Raw genomic sequence first — 14,240 nt, forward strand, 5'->3', positions numbered from 1 at the left:
CTGAACGAACGCCTCACAAAGGACGCAGCAGCTGTGACTTAGGTGCAGTTTTGTCACCAGCAAGCACAAGGCGCCTGTTCCACAGCTGAGAGCAAACACGCTGGCTCCTGTTGACATGACTGGAGAAATCTGCCTCTAGATGTGTGTTAGCCTCACGCAGTCTCTTAGCTGACTTGAGCTGTTCTTCTGGCTGCCTGGCTGTTTCTTCTTTCCCAGCTGCTGCTGTTCTCGCTCAGCCTGCTGCAGGAGGCCCTTCTCCTCTTCAAGAGCCTCAAGCTTCTCCATCCTCGGCGCAATCATGGCAAGAAACCTTCACAGACAAACACAGATGGCTCAAACACAGCACCTGCAGCTCTCTTGCCCAGACCATTTCCTCTTTTGCCACTGGCATCATCCTGCTGTGGGGGCCCCGCCTCAAGCGCCCCAAGCACCTCCCAGCTGCCTTGGCCAAGCTCCACACACTCATGCTGCCACTCGAGGCACAGTCAGCATCTGCACCCGCTTGACTTAGGCAGCGTTTCCCGGAACACAAAGCTCCAGCCAGCACCACGCGGAAAGGCCACAGGCCCACTCCTGGAGCAAGGCTTACTTGTCTTGTCTCTTACCTGGCCCTCATCTCCCTCTCTCCATCTCTCAGCCTCTCGCTTTGCTCCCGCAGGAGCCACTCTCGGAGGTGAGCAATGTCCCTCCCTTCTGGCACTTTGGGGGCACCCTTTAGTTGCCCTGCTGGGCAACGGCCTTGCCATGGTGCCTGTGGCTTTCTGCCAAGACAGCAAGGCCCAGCAGTGCTGTAGGCATGTAAACAGCTGCTAACAGCTTCCCCACAGCTGCCCAAGCACTCACATCTCTGCTGTTCTCTGCTGACCCACACCATCAGCACCATCAGCAAGCCCTGCGGCTGAGAGGGGGCCATGGTGGGACAGGGCACGGGCACCAGACGCTGCCCTTGCCCTTGCCCACCAAAGGCAGCTGGAGTGAGGGGGAGCACAGCCCTCTGCCATGTGCTTCCCTTCATGTTCTTCTCCCCGCAGATTGTTCAAGAGTCTGAGCAATCTCCCTCCCTCCTCTTGCTGGCTGCTACTTCTCAGCACCCGTCTCAGAAGAACAACTGGAGCCTCGAGTCACACACCTCCCTCACCACTCACCTTGCCCCAGCTTGCCCGCCACAAGCTTTACATGCATGCGTCTCCGCCGGGCTCCTCTCTGGGAAGGGGGCTTTGGAGCCGCTGCAGGGACGGGCTCTCTGGAAAGCTGCTGGTCCATGCAGGGCAAGGCATCTCAGCATGTGAGATGCTCCTTGGCCTCCGCTGAGCTAGGGCTCCCAGCACTGAGCTATAAGGTCTTGATGTGCTTGCCGAGGGGTAATACAAGGGCTTCTGAAAGCCTTCTGGCGCGCTCTGAGCATCTTACGCAGAGCCTCCGAGGACAGACTGCAGGAGAGTACGTGACAGTTCCTCTTCAGATGGGCCTTCTGCCTCTGAAGGCATGACCTTTCCCGGGACGCTCAGAGGTGGGAGCTTTGTTCTTGGTTGACTCTTCTCTAGTTGTCTAGCAGGAATTTTCCTTCCTTCTGGCCTTCGCAAGTCCTGCCCCGGAGAGATCTCCTTCCCACCTCTGCGCCTGGGCTCTTTTGTGTCCCACCTCCCTCAATTCCCTCCTCAAGCAACGGCGCTCTGACGTTGACCGTGCTGATTTAAGAGGAAATCCACTGGCCCACTCGCCACAGTGCTTTCTTGTGAAGGCTTCTTCAAGGAGCTTGCCTCTGCATGCCTTTCTTCTTCAAGCTTCTTCGGCGTTCCACGACTATCGCTGACAACAATTGCAGCATACCCACGTAGTCCTGAATGGAGCTGCTGAACTCTGGAAATGGCATTTGGGATGCTACCCCTTGCTTGCATGCATGCTACCCTCTCGGGATCCAGCAGCAACGTTGTGGCATGGGTGCAATGAGGGCAACCTTGTGGCTTCTGGCGCCCAGAGTTCCCATGCTGAACGCCTGGCTTGACAAAGGTGTCTGGCATGCCTGCAGTTGTCTCAAGGGGCACCTGCAGCATTTCAGAAAAGCAATTCTGTTCAATCCAAGAAGCTGCAACTTCGTCCAAGGTGCATCCAACCCTCTCAACAGCATCTTTGGCAACTTTGTCAAGACAAGCCCGACAACACGCTCCGTCCAACCCTGGGAATTCAGCTTCCCTCAGGCTGCTTTCTCCCGCCACGCTGCCAGCTCGCGTGGCTCCTCTGGCAGGGAGCTGCTCCCTCCGCCTGGCCCACAGCCTGCGGCTCAGCGCCGTCTCATGTGCTGCATACCAAATGCTTCCCAAAGGAATCAATAACGGCTCTTGGCAGAAGAAAGACACGATAGAGTTGCTTACCCTCATGGCCTTCTGTTAGTGGGCTCCCTAGCAGCGCACTCCGGACTTCATTAGGTACTCGTGCATTGAAAGACTTCGGGGCCAGAAACCACGAGGGAACGATGAGTGAAGGGGGAACAAAACGGAGAGAGGAGGTGGAGGAGGCTAAGATATTGGACAGGTCTCTTTGCTCTGGACTCTTCTGCCATGCGTGCTGCCTGCTCTCATGACACCCCTCCCTGTCATCTCCGGCTCCTTTGCACCTTTTCCAGCGCTGATGTGAAGAATGCTAGTTCTGTGAGCAGGAAGACAAGAAATCTTTGTTCCTCGAGCGCTCAGCTCTTGCCATACTTTCTGAGAAGCTGTTCCGCAGGATGGAGCTGGGCAGCACTTAACACGCCCCGCTAATGACAAGCGGGCAGCAGCAGGCTTGCCTCTAAGCTAACCTTGGAGCTCCTGCAGGAGGAAACTAACCCATGAACAGCTGAGCGCTGGCACAATCCGGCTCAGGAATGCTCCGTGTTTCGCTGCTCACCACATGAGAAAGCAGCCACAGGGACCATGGAGACATGTAGTGCAGCTAATGGACTCAGGCTAAGTATGGGAGGCCAAGAGCCCCCTAAGAGTGCCAGGCACACCTGCTCTCACTCCGCCTGCTGGGGCAGGGCTTTGTCTTCTTCAAGAGCTCTGCAGTTCTTCAACTGCCCTGGCAGTTCAGGGCCATCCTTTCCTTTTGCCACCTGTGGCCCAAGCCTTTTCTGAAAGCTGACACCACGTTTTAGGTTGTCTGTCTTTGCCACAAATTGCTCTCCCGCACCTGCGTGCTGAGGCAGCTGCAGCTAGCACTCTGCGCGAGCCACCTGGTGGAAACTCAGGTTTTCTCACCCCGATGGCCCAGCTACTTCGCCATCGCCTCCTCTCTTTAGTCTCCGGAGGTTGTCTTTGCAGCTGGAAGAGGCCTGCAAATGCGGGTCACGCCGACTGTTGCACTCGGTGCTCAGGAAGGGACAATGTGCATCTCGCCAAGTCACCTCACCAGCTGGCTGGTGAAGCTGTAAAACAGATCGCCCACAGCATGAGCAGGGTAGGAGGGAGGAGGAAAGAGACAAAGACGCTTCCACAAGCTTCTTCAGCACACACGGTAGTGCTTTCAAGCCTCCGAGCGTTAGACTTCTTCCTGGCTCAGCACACAGCTGGGCTCTGAATTTTCCCAGGTTCCTTTGCAGCTCTGAGGCAGTACTGAGGGAGGCTGCCAGCCGCATGCAAAGTGGGGCGTGAGTTGTAAGCCACGCACAGACCCAGGCAACGGCCTCAACTTGTCCTCCTCCCTCGGTCACTCTTTCGGACCTTGACAGGTTGCCTGTCAAGACAACAGAAGGCTCATCCTTGACTCTCGGGATGTCTCCCCACCACCTTCTTCAATGCTTTCCGAGAGGCTCTTCCAAGGGACGGAGCCAGGCAGCACGTCATGAGCCCCGCTGAGGCCAACTGGGCAACACAGAATCACAGAATCGTTTAGGTTGGAAGGGACCTCTGGAGATCATATCGTCCAACCTCCCTGCTCAAGCAGGGTCACCTAGAGCATATTGCCCAGGATCACATCCAGACGGGTTTTGAATATCTCCAGCGAAGGAGACTCCTCCACCCCTCTGGGCAACCTGTTCCAATGCTCTGTCACCCTCACAGTCAAGAAGTTTTTTCTCAGGTTCAGATGGAACTTCCTGTGGTTCAGTTTCTGCCCATTGCCTCTTGTCCTGTTGCTGGGCACCACGGAGAAGAGGCTGGCCTCATCCTCTTGACACTCCCCCTTCAGATACTTGTACACGTTGATGAGATCCCCTCTCAATCTTCTCTTCTCCAGGCTGAACAGGCCCAGCTCTTGCAGTCTTTCTTCATAGGAGAGATGCTCCAGCCCTCTAATCATCTTGGTAGCCCTCCGCTGGACTCTCTCCAGGAGTGCCATGTCTCTCTTGTACTGGGGAGCCCAGAACTGGACACAGTACTCCAGGTGAGGCCTCACCAGGGCTGAATAGAGGGGCAGGATCACCTCCCTCGACCTGCTGGCAACACTCTGCCTAACGCACCCTAGGATCCCATTGGCCTTCTTGGCCACAAGGGCACACTGCTGGCTCATGTTTAACTTGTTGTCCACCAGCACTCCCAGGTCCTTCTCGGCAGAGCTACTTTCCAACAGGTCAGTCCCCAGCCTGTACTGGTGCATGGGATTATTCCTGCCTAGGTGCAGGACCTTGCACTTGCCTTTGTTGAACTTCATGAGGTTCCTCTCCGCCCACCTCTCCAGCCTGTCCAGGTCCCTCTGAATGGCAGCACAGTCTTCTGGTGTGTCAGCCACTCCCCCCAGTTTAGTATCATCAGCAAACTTGCTGAGGGTGCACTCTGTCCCTTCCTCCAGGTCATTGATGAATATATTGAACAAGACTGGACCCAGGACTGACCCCTGGGGGACACCACTAGCCACAGGCCTCCAACTTGACTCTGCGCCATTCACCACAACCCTCTGAGCTCGGCCATCCAGCCAGTTCTCAAGCCACCTCACCGTCCACTCATCTAGCCCACACTTCCTGAGCTTACCTAGGAGGATGTGATGGGAGACAGTGTCAAAAGCCTTGCTGAAGTCCAGAAAGACAACATCCACTGCTCTGCCCTCATCTACCCAGCCAGTCATTCTGTCATAGAAGGCTATCAGATTGGTCAAGCACGATTCCCCTTTGGTGAATCCATGCTGACTACTCCTGATCACCTTCTTGTCCTCCAGATGCTTAGTGATGACCTCCAGGATGAGCTGTTCCATCACCTTTCCCGGGATGGAGGTGAGGCTGACAGGCCTGTAGTTTCCTGGCTCCTCCTTCTTGCCCTTTTGGAAGACTGGCGTGACATTGGCTTTCTTCCAGTCCTCAGGCACCTCTCCTGATCTCCAGGACCTTTCAAAGATGATGGAGAGAGGCCTAGCGATAACATCCGCCAGCTCCCTCAGCACTCGTGGGTGCATCCCATCGGGGCCCATGGATTTGTGGATGTCAAGTTTGGACAAAAGATCTCTAACCCGATCCTCCTCAACCAAGGGAGAGTCTTCCTTTCTCCAGCCTTCCTCTCTTGTCTCCAAGGTCTGGAATTCCTCAGGACTGGCCTTAGCAGTGAAGACAGAAGCAAAGAAGGCATTCAATAACTCTGCCTTCTCTGTATCCTTTGTCACCAGGGCACCCGCCCCTTTCAACAAGCACGATCTTCTCTAAGCTACTCTTGGAGCTCCTCCAGGAAGAAACTAACCCACAAATGGCTACATGCTCACCAAGGAGAGAGGCCTGTGGCTGCCCCAGTCAAGCAGCTGCGCTTCTGGACACTCAGACGCTTGGGTGCTTTGCGAATAAAGCCCTCCTAGCAGAAAGCTGCAGGAGTGCAGCAAGCGTGTGGGCAGCGTGGGGAGTGATGGTGAGGCAGGAAAGGCTCAGGACAAAGAGAAGAAACTCAGCTGGACCCGGTTAACAGATACAGCTCAACCACGTCACAGCACGACAGCTGCTATCTTTCTGAGACATAGCAGGAGGCTGCTGTCATACCTGCCAAAATCTTCTGCTCTCTTTCAGGTCAGCGTCGCTGTCTCCTTCGCAGGCTCCTGAAGAGAAGCATTTGCTTGTCTCAGGACAGAGACACAGCTCTCTCGAAGAATCCTCCCTACTGCTTTCTGCAGCAAGAAACAAACAGCCATCCCTGAGTAACTTCCAAGCCTGTAGCGCTCCCTTGGCAAGGCGGTGTGGAAAGCAAAGCGAGACTTTGTCCCTAGGCTACAAAGACTTCCTGCGGAGAGTATGACTGACGCTCACCACTGGCTTAGAGACATTAGCCTGTGGAAACCTCCTCTGGCTGCTGCTTAACCTTGCTCCTCAACTCAGGTCAGCGCACAGCCTCCAGCCCTCCCCACTGCTTCCCCTCAGCTACTGTGACGGGAGGAGCCAGCAAAGCAGCCACAGCTCCGTCAGGCTACAGCTCCTCTCTTGGAGCCTCCTGCAAAGCATTTCTGAACTAGAGCAAAGGCGAGCCCTCAGAAGGAAGCAGAGCAGTGCCTGCAGTCCTGGCAGGCAACACAGAGCCTTAGGGCACTCTAGTCCAGGCTTGTACGCACCTTGCTTGTCAGTGTCTTGGGCCTCAAGTGGCGGCTCACTCCGGTTGCCTTCAGGACTCTCAAGTTCCTGATGAGCAGCCTCTTGCCAGCTTCGCAGCTTGCTGCTTGATAGACATTCTTCTTCCTACAGGAGGGAAGACATGCATTACAGAACAAGATTCAGCACACAACAGAAAGAGGCGGGAATTGTGACTCGGTGCCCACAGTTCGGCGGCGGCGGCATTAGCAGAGCGAATCCCCAGCCACGCAGGTGCACACTGGGACAGTTGGCTCCAAGACAAGCTGAAGGTTTTCCTGGGGACTGGTGTCAGTGGGAGGCGGAAATAGGAGCCCCACCGGTCAGGAAGGCCAGAGCCCTCCTCATTTTTCCAACACAGACCCTCCCAGCATGGCAACACCCCTCCCTGCTTCCTCAGGGCATTGCTCAGGACACGCCCTGACCATCCACCAGGAGCCACAAGCTGGCAGAGGCTGTGTGCGTGCCAGCACCCCCCCACCCCAGGAGTCCGCAGCGCCAACGCACTGCCACCTAGCAGGCGTGGCCACCCGCACCCACCCAGCGCCTACTCACAGGTCTCCCTTTGAGAGCTCTCCGAGTAGCATCTTCTTCCTCAGATGACAAGCTGTGCCATGTGGCTCGAGCCATGACCTGCCCGCTCTCCCCGCAGAGCACTGAAGTACGCACAGCTCTTCTGGTCTTCTTCCCAACAGCTGAAGGCTCACTCGTCTCGGCAGCTCCTACCAAGGACAGGAAGTACAATTCCCGCCTGTGAATGGTCTCCGTGGCAAAGTGTGTTGGCCACAGGGCTAAGCAAGCCCTCTTTCCTGCTCGGAGGGCACACGTGCAAGAGCCCAGAACAACCGTTCAGAAGAGCGTCTGCCTGAACGAACGCCTCACAAAGGACGCAGCAGCTGTGACTTAGGTGCAGTTTTGTCACCAGCAAGCACAAGGCGCCTGTTCCACAGCTGAGAGCAAACACGCTGGCTCCTGTTGACATGACTGGAGAAATCTGCCTCTAGATGTGTGTTAGCCTCACGCAGTCTCTTAGCTGACTTGAGCTGTTCTTCTGGCTGCCTGGCTGTTTCTTCTTTCCCAGCTGCTGCTGTTCTCGCTCAGCCTGCTGCAGGAGGCCCTTCTCCTCTTCAAGAGCCTCAAGCTTCTCCATCCTCGGCGCAATCATGGCAAGAAACCTTCACAGACAAACACAGATGGCTCAAACACAGCACCTGCAGCTCTCTTGCCCAGACCATTTCCTCTTTTGCCACTGGCATCATCCTGCTGTGGGGGCCCCGCCTCAAGCGCCCCAAGCACCTCCCAGCTGCCTTGGCCAAGCTCCACACACTCATGCTGCCACTCGAGGCACAGTCAGCATCTGCACCCGCTTGACTTAGGCAGCGTTTCCCGGAACACAAGGCTCCAGCCAGCACCACGCGGAAAGGCCACAGGCCCACTCCTGGAGCAAGGCTTACTTGTCTTGTCTCTTACCTGGCCCTCATCTCCCTCTCTCCATCTCTCAGCCTCTCGCTTTGCTCCCGCAGGAGCCACTCTCGGAGGTGAGCAATGTCCCTCCCTTCTGGCACTTTGGGGGCACCCTTTAGTTGCCCTGCTGGGCAACGGCCTTGCCATGGTGCCTGTGGCTTTCTGCCAAGACAGCAAGGCCCAGCAGTGCTGTAGGCATGTAAACAGCTGCTAACAGCTTCCCCACAGCTGCCCAAGCACTCACATCTCTGCTGTTCTCTGCTGACCCACACCATCAGCACCATCAGCAAGCCCTGCGGCTGAGAGGGGGCCATGGTGGGACAGGGCACGGGCACCAGACGCTGCCCTTGCCCTTGCCCACCAAAGGCAGCTGGAGTGAGGGGGAGCACAGCCCTCTGCCATGTGCTTCCCTTCATGTTCTTCTCCCCGCAGATTGTTCAAGAGTCTGAGCAATCTCCCTCCCTCCTCTTGCTGGCTGCTACTTCTCAGCACCCGTCTCAGAAGAACAACTGGAGCCTCGAGTCACACACCTCCCTCACCACTCACCTTGCCCCAGCTTGCCCGCCACAAGCTTTACATGCATGCGTCTCCGCCGGGCTCCTCTCTGGGAAGGGGGCTTTGGAGCCGCTGCAGGGACGGGCTCTCTGGAAAGCTGCTGGTCCATGCAGGGCAAGGCATCTCAGCATGTGAGATGCTCCTTGGCCTCCGCTGAGCTAGGGCTCCCAGCACTGAGCTATAAGGTCTTGATGTGCTTGCCGAGGGGTAATACAAGGGCTTCTGAAAGCCTTCTGGCGCGCTCTGAGCATCTTACGCAGAGCCTCCGAGGACAGACTGCAGGAGAGTACGTGACAGTTCCTCTTCAGATGGGCCTTCTGCCTCTGAAGGCATGACCATTCCCGGGACGCTCAGAGGTGGGAGCTTTGTTCTTGGTTGACTCTTCTCTAGTTGTCTAGCAGGAATTTTCCTTCCTTCTGGCCTTCGCAAGTCCTGCCCCGGAGAGATCTCCTTCCCACCTCTGCGCCTGGGCTCTTTTGTGTCCCACCTCCCTCAATTCCCTCCTCAAGCAACGGCGCTCTGACGTTGACCGTGCTGATTTAAGAGGAAATCCACTGGCCCACTCGCCACAGTGCTTTCTTGTGAAGGCTTCTTCAAGGAGCTTGCCTCTGCATGCCTTTCTTCTTCAAGCTTCTTCGGCGTTCCACGACTATCGCTGACAACAATTGCAGCATACCCACACAGTCCTGAATGGAGCTGCTGAACTCTGGAAATGGCATTTGGGATGCTACCCCTTGCTTGCATGCATGCTACCCTCTCGGGATCCAGCAGCAACGTTGTGGCATGGGTGCAATGAGGGCAACCTTGTGGCTTCTGGCGCCCAGAGTTCCCATGCTGAACGCCTGGCTTGACAAAGGTGTCTGGCATGCCTGCAGTTGTCTCAAGGGGCACCTGCAGCATTTCAGAAAAGCAATTCTGTTCAATCCAAGAAGCTGCAACTTCGTCCAAGGTGCATCCAACCCTCTCAACAGCATCTTTGGCAACTTTGTCAAGACAAGCCCGACAACACGCTCCGTCCAACCCTGGGAATTCAGCTTCCCTCAGGCTGCTTTCTCCCGCCACGCTGCCAGCTCGCGTGGCTCCTCTGGCAGGGAGCTGCTCCCTCCGCCTGGCCCACAGCCTGCGGCTCAGCGCCGTCTCATGTGCTGCATACCAAATGCTTCCCAAAGGAATCAATAACGGCTCTTGGCAGAAGAAAGACACGATAGAGTTGCTTACCCTCATGGCCTTCTGTTAGTGGGCTCCCTAGCAGCGCACTCCGGACTTCATTAGGTACTCGTGCATTGAAAGACTTCGGGGCCAGAAACCACGAGGGAACGATGAGTGAAGGGGGAACAAAACGGAGAGAGGAGGTGGAGGAGGCTAAGATATTGGACAGGTCTCTTTGCTCTGGACTCTTCTGCCATGCGTGCTGCCTGCTCTCATGACACCCCTCCCTGTCATCTCCGGCTCCTTTGCACCTTTTCCAGCGCTGATGTGAAGAATGCTAGTTCTGTGAGCAGGAAGACAAGAAATCTTTGTTCCTCGAGCGCTCAGCTCTTGCCATACTTTCTGAGAAGCTGTTCCGCAGGATGGAGCTGGGCAGCACTTAACACGCCCCGCTAATGACAAGCGGGCAGCAGCAGGCTTGCCTCTAAGCTAACCTTGGAGCTCCTGCAGGAGGAAACTAACCCATGAACAGCTGAGCGCTGGCACAATCCGGCTCAGGAATGCTCCGTGTTTCGCTGCTCACCACATGAGAAAGCAGCCACAGGGACCATGGAGACATGTAGTGCAGCTAATGGACTCAGGCTAAGTATGGGAGGCCAAGAGCCCCCTAAGAGTGCCAGGCACACCTGCTCTCACTCCGCCTGCTGGGGCAGGGCTTTGTCTTCTTCAAGAGCTCTGCAGTTCTTCAACTGCCCTGGCAGTTCAGGGCCATCCTTTCCTTTTGCCACCTGTGGCCCAAGCCTTTTCTGAAAGCTGACACCACGTTTTAGGTTGTCTGTCTTTGCCACAAATTGCTCTCCCGCACCTGCGTGCTGAGGCAGCTGCAGCTAGCACTCTGCGCGAGCCACCTGGTGGAAACTCAGGTTTTCTCACCCCGATGGCCCAGCTACTTCGCCATCGCCTCCTCTCTTTAGTCTCCGGAGGTTGTCTTTGCAGCTGGAAGAGGCCTGCAAATGCGGGTCACGCCGACTGTTGCACTCGGTGCTCAGGAAGGGACAATGTGCATCTCGCCAAGTCACCTCACCAGCTGGCTGGTGAAGCTGTAAAACAGATCGCCCACAGCATGAGCAGGGTAGGAGGGAGGAGGAAAGAGACAAAGACGCTTCCACAAGCTTCTTCAGCACACACGGTAGTGCTTTCAAGCCTCCGAGCGTTAGACTTCTTCCTGGCTCAGCACACAGCTGGGCTCTGAATTTTCCCAGGTTCCTTTGCAGCTCTGAGGCAGTACTGAGGGAGGCTGCCAGCCGCATGCAAAGTGGGGCGTGAGTTGTAAGCCACGCACAGACCCAGGCAACGGCCTCAACTTGTCCTCCTCCCTCGGTCACTCTTTCGGACCTTGACAGGTTGCCTGTCAAGACAACAGAAGGCTCATCCTTGACTCTCGGGATGTCTCCCCACCACCTTCTTCAATGCTTTCCGAGAGGCTCTTCCAAGGGACGGAGCCAGGCAGCACGTCATGAGCCCCGCTGAGGCCAACTGGGCAACACAGAATCACAGAATCGTTTAGGTTGGAAGGGACCTCTGGAGATCATATCGTCCAACCTCCCTGCTCAAGCAGGGTCACCTAGAGCATATTGCCCAGGATCACATCCAGACGGGTTTTGAATATCTCCAGCGAAGGAGACTCCTCCACCCCTCTGGGCAACCTGTTCCAATGCTCTGTCACCCTCACAGTCAAGAAGTTTTTTCTCAGGTTCAGATGGAACTTCCTGTGGTTCAGTTTCTGCCCATTGCCTCTTGTCCTGTTGCTGGGCACCACGGAGAAGAGGCTGGCCTCATCCTCTTGACACTCCCCCTTCAGATACTTGTACACGTTGATGAGATCCCCTCTCAATCTTCTCTTCTCCAGGCTGAACAGGCCCAGCTCTTGCAGTCTTTCTTCATAGGAGAGATGCTCCAGCCCTCTAATCATCTTGGTAGCCCTCCGCTGGACTCTCTCCAGGAGTGCCATGTCTCTCTTGTACTGGGGAGCCCAGAACTGGACACAGTACTCCAGGTGAGGCCTCACCAGGGCTGAATAGAGGGGCAGGATCACCTCCCTCGACCTGCTGGCAACACTCTGCCTAACGCACCCTAGGATCCCATTGGCCTTCTTGGCCACAAGGGCACACTGCTGGCTCATGTTTAACTTGTTGTCCACCAGCACTCCCAGGTCCTTCTCGGCAGAGCTACTTTCCAACAGGTCAGTCCCCAGCCTGTACTGGTGCATGGGATTATTCCTGCCTAGGTGCAGGACCTTGCACTTGCCTTTGTTGAACTTCATGAGGTTCCTCTCCGCCCACCTCTCCAGCCTGTCCAGGTCCCTCTGAATGGCAGCACAGTCTTCTGGTGTGTCAGCCACTCCCCCCAGTTTAGTATCATCAGCAAACTTGCTGAGGGTGCACTCTGTCCCTTCCTCCAGGTCATTGATGAATATATTGAACAAGACTGGACCCAGGACTGACCCCTGGGGGACACCACTAGCCACAGGCCTCCAACTTGACTCTGCGCCATTCACCACAACCCTCTGAGCTCGGCCATCCAGCCAGTTCTCAAGCCACCTCACCGTCCACTCATCTAGCCCACACTTCCTGAGCTTACCTAGGAGGATGTGATGGGAGACAGTGTCAAAAGCCTTGCTGAAGTCCAGAAAGACAACATCCACTGCTCTGCCCTCATCTACCCAGCCAGTCATTCTGTCATAGAAGGCTATCAGATTGGTCAAGCACGATTCCCCTTTGGTGAATCCATGCTGACTACTCCTGATCACCTTCTTGTCCTCCAGATGCTTAGTGATGACCTCCAGGATGAGCTGTTCCATCACCTTTCCCGGGATGGAGGTGAGGCTGACAGGCCTGTAGTTTCCTGGCTCCTCCTTCTTGCCCTTTTGGAAGACTGGCGTGACATTGGCTTTCTTCCAGTCCTCAGGCACCTCTCCTGATCTCCAGGACCTTTCAAAGATGATGGAGAGAGGCCTAGCGATAACATCCGCCAGCTCCCTCAGCACTCGTGGGTGCATCCCATCGGGGCCCATGGATTTGTGGATGTCAAGTTTGGACAAAAGATCTCTAACCCGATCCTCCTCAACCAAGGGAGAGTCTTCCTTTCTCCAGCCTTCCTCTCTTGTCTCCAAGGTCTGGAATTCCTCAGGACTGGCCTTAGCAGTGAAGACAGAAGCAAAGAAGGCATTCAATAACTCTGCCTTCTCTGTATCCTTTGTCACCAGGGCACCCGCCCCTTTCAACAAGCACGATCTTCTCTAAGCTACTCTTGGAGCTCCTCCAGGAAGAAACTAACCCACAAATGGCTACATGCTCACCAAGGAGAGAGGCCTGTGGCTGCCCCAGTCAAGCAGCTGCGCTTCTGGACACTCAGACGCTTGGGTGCTTTGCGAATAAAGCCCTCCTAGCAGAAAGCTGCAGGAGTGCAGCAAGCGTGTGGGCAGCGTGGGGAGTGATGGTGAGGCAGGAAAGGCTCAGGACAAAGAGAAGAAACTCAGCTGGACCCGGTTAACAGATACAGCTCAACCACGTCACAGCACGACAGCTGCTATCTTTCTGAGACATAGCAGGAGGCTGCTGTCATACCTGCCAAAATCTTCTGCTCTCTTTCAGGTCAGCGTCGCTGTCTCCTTCGCAGGCTCCTGAAGAGAAGCATTTGCTTGTCTCAGGACAGAGACACAGCTCTCTCGAAGAATCCTCCCTACTGCTTTCTGCAGCAAGAAACAAACAGCCATCCCTGAGTAACTTCCAAGCCTGTAGCGCTCCCTTGGCAAGGCGGTGTGGAAAGCAAAGCGAGACTTTGTCCCTAGGCTACAAAGACTTCCTGCGGAGAGTATGACTGACGCTCACCACTGGCTTAGAGACATTAGCCTGTGGAAACCTCCTCTGGCTGCTGCTTAACCTTGCTCCTCAACTCAGGTCAGCGCACAGCCTCCAGCCCTCCCCACTGCTTCCCCTCAGCTACTGTGACGGGAGGAGCCAGCAAAGCAGCCACAGCTCCGTCAGGCTACAGCTCCTCTCTTGGAGCCTCCTGCAAAGCATTTCTGAACTAGAGCAAAGGCGAGCCCTCAGAAGGAAGCAGAGCAGTGCCTGCAGTCCTGGCAGGCAACACAGAGCCTTAGGGCACTCTAGTCCAGGCTTGTACGCACCTTGCTTGTCAGTGTCTTGGGCCTCAAGTGGCGGCTCACTCCGGTTGCCTTCAGGACTCTCAAGTTCCTGATGAGCAGCCTCTTGCCAGCTTCGCAGCTTGCTGCTTGATAGACATTCTTCTTCCTACAGGAGGGAAGACATGCATTACAGAACAAGATTCAGCACACAACAGAAAGAGGCGGGAATTGTGACTCGGTGCCCACAGTTCGGCGGCGGCGGCATTAGCAGAGCGAATCCCCAGCCACGCAGGTGCACACTGGGACAGTTGGCTCCAAGACAAGCTGAAGGTTTTCCTGGGGACTGGTGTCAGTGGGAGGCGGAAATAGGAGCCCCACCGGTCAGGAAGGCCAGAGCCCTCCTCATTTTTCCAACAC

At 55.8% G+C, this 14,240-nt stretch overlaps 2 long non-coding RNA genes across 2 annotated transcripts; both read right to left on the reverse strand.

Moving 5' to 3' along the window:
* Positions 1-13: 13 nt before the first annotated feature.
* Positions 14-6,610, reverse strand: LOC138061499 (uncharacterized). The gene is made up of 2 exons (XR_011135299.1): positions 5,930-6,610; positions 14-310 (listed from the first exon to the last, which is right to left on the reverse strand). It is a non-coding gene; the product is annotated as an uncharacterized lncRNA (long non-coding RNA).
* A 776-nt stretch (positions 6,611-7,386) lies between these two features.
* LOC138061501 (uncharacterized) lies at positions 7,387-13,983 on the reverse strand. The gene is made up of 2 exons (XR_011135301.1): positions 13,303-13,983; positions 7,387-7,683 (listed from the first exon to the last, which is right to left on the reverse strand). It is a non-coding gene; the product is annotated as an uncharacterized lncRNA (long non-coding RNA).
* Positions 13,984-14,240: the final 257 nt, after the last annotated feature.

Source organism: Struthio camelus, chromosome 18, assembly GCF_040807025.1.
Source record: "Struthio camelus isolate bStrCam1 chromosome 18, bStrCam1.hap1, whole genome shotgun sequence".
Classification (NCBI taxonomy): domain Eukaryota; kingdom Metazoa; phylum Chordata; class Aves; order Struthioniformes; family Struthionidae; genus Struthio; species Struthio camelus.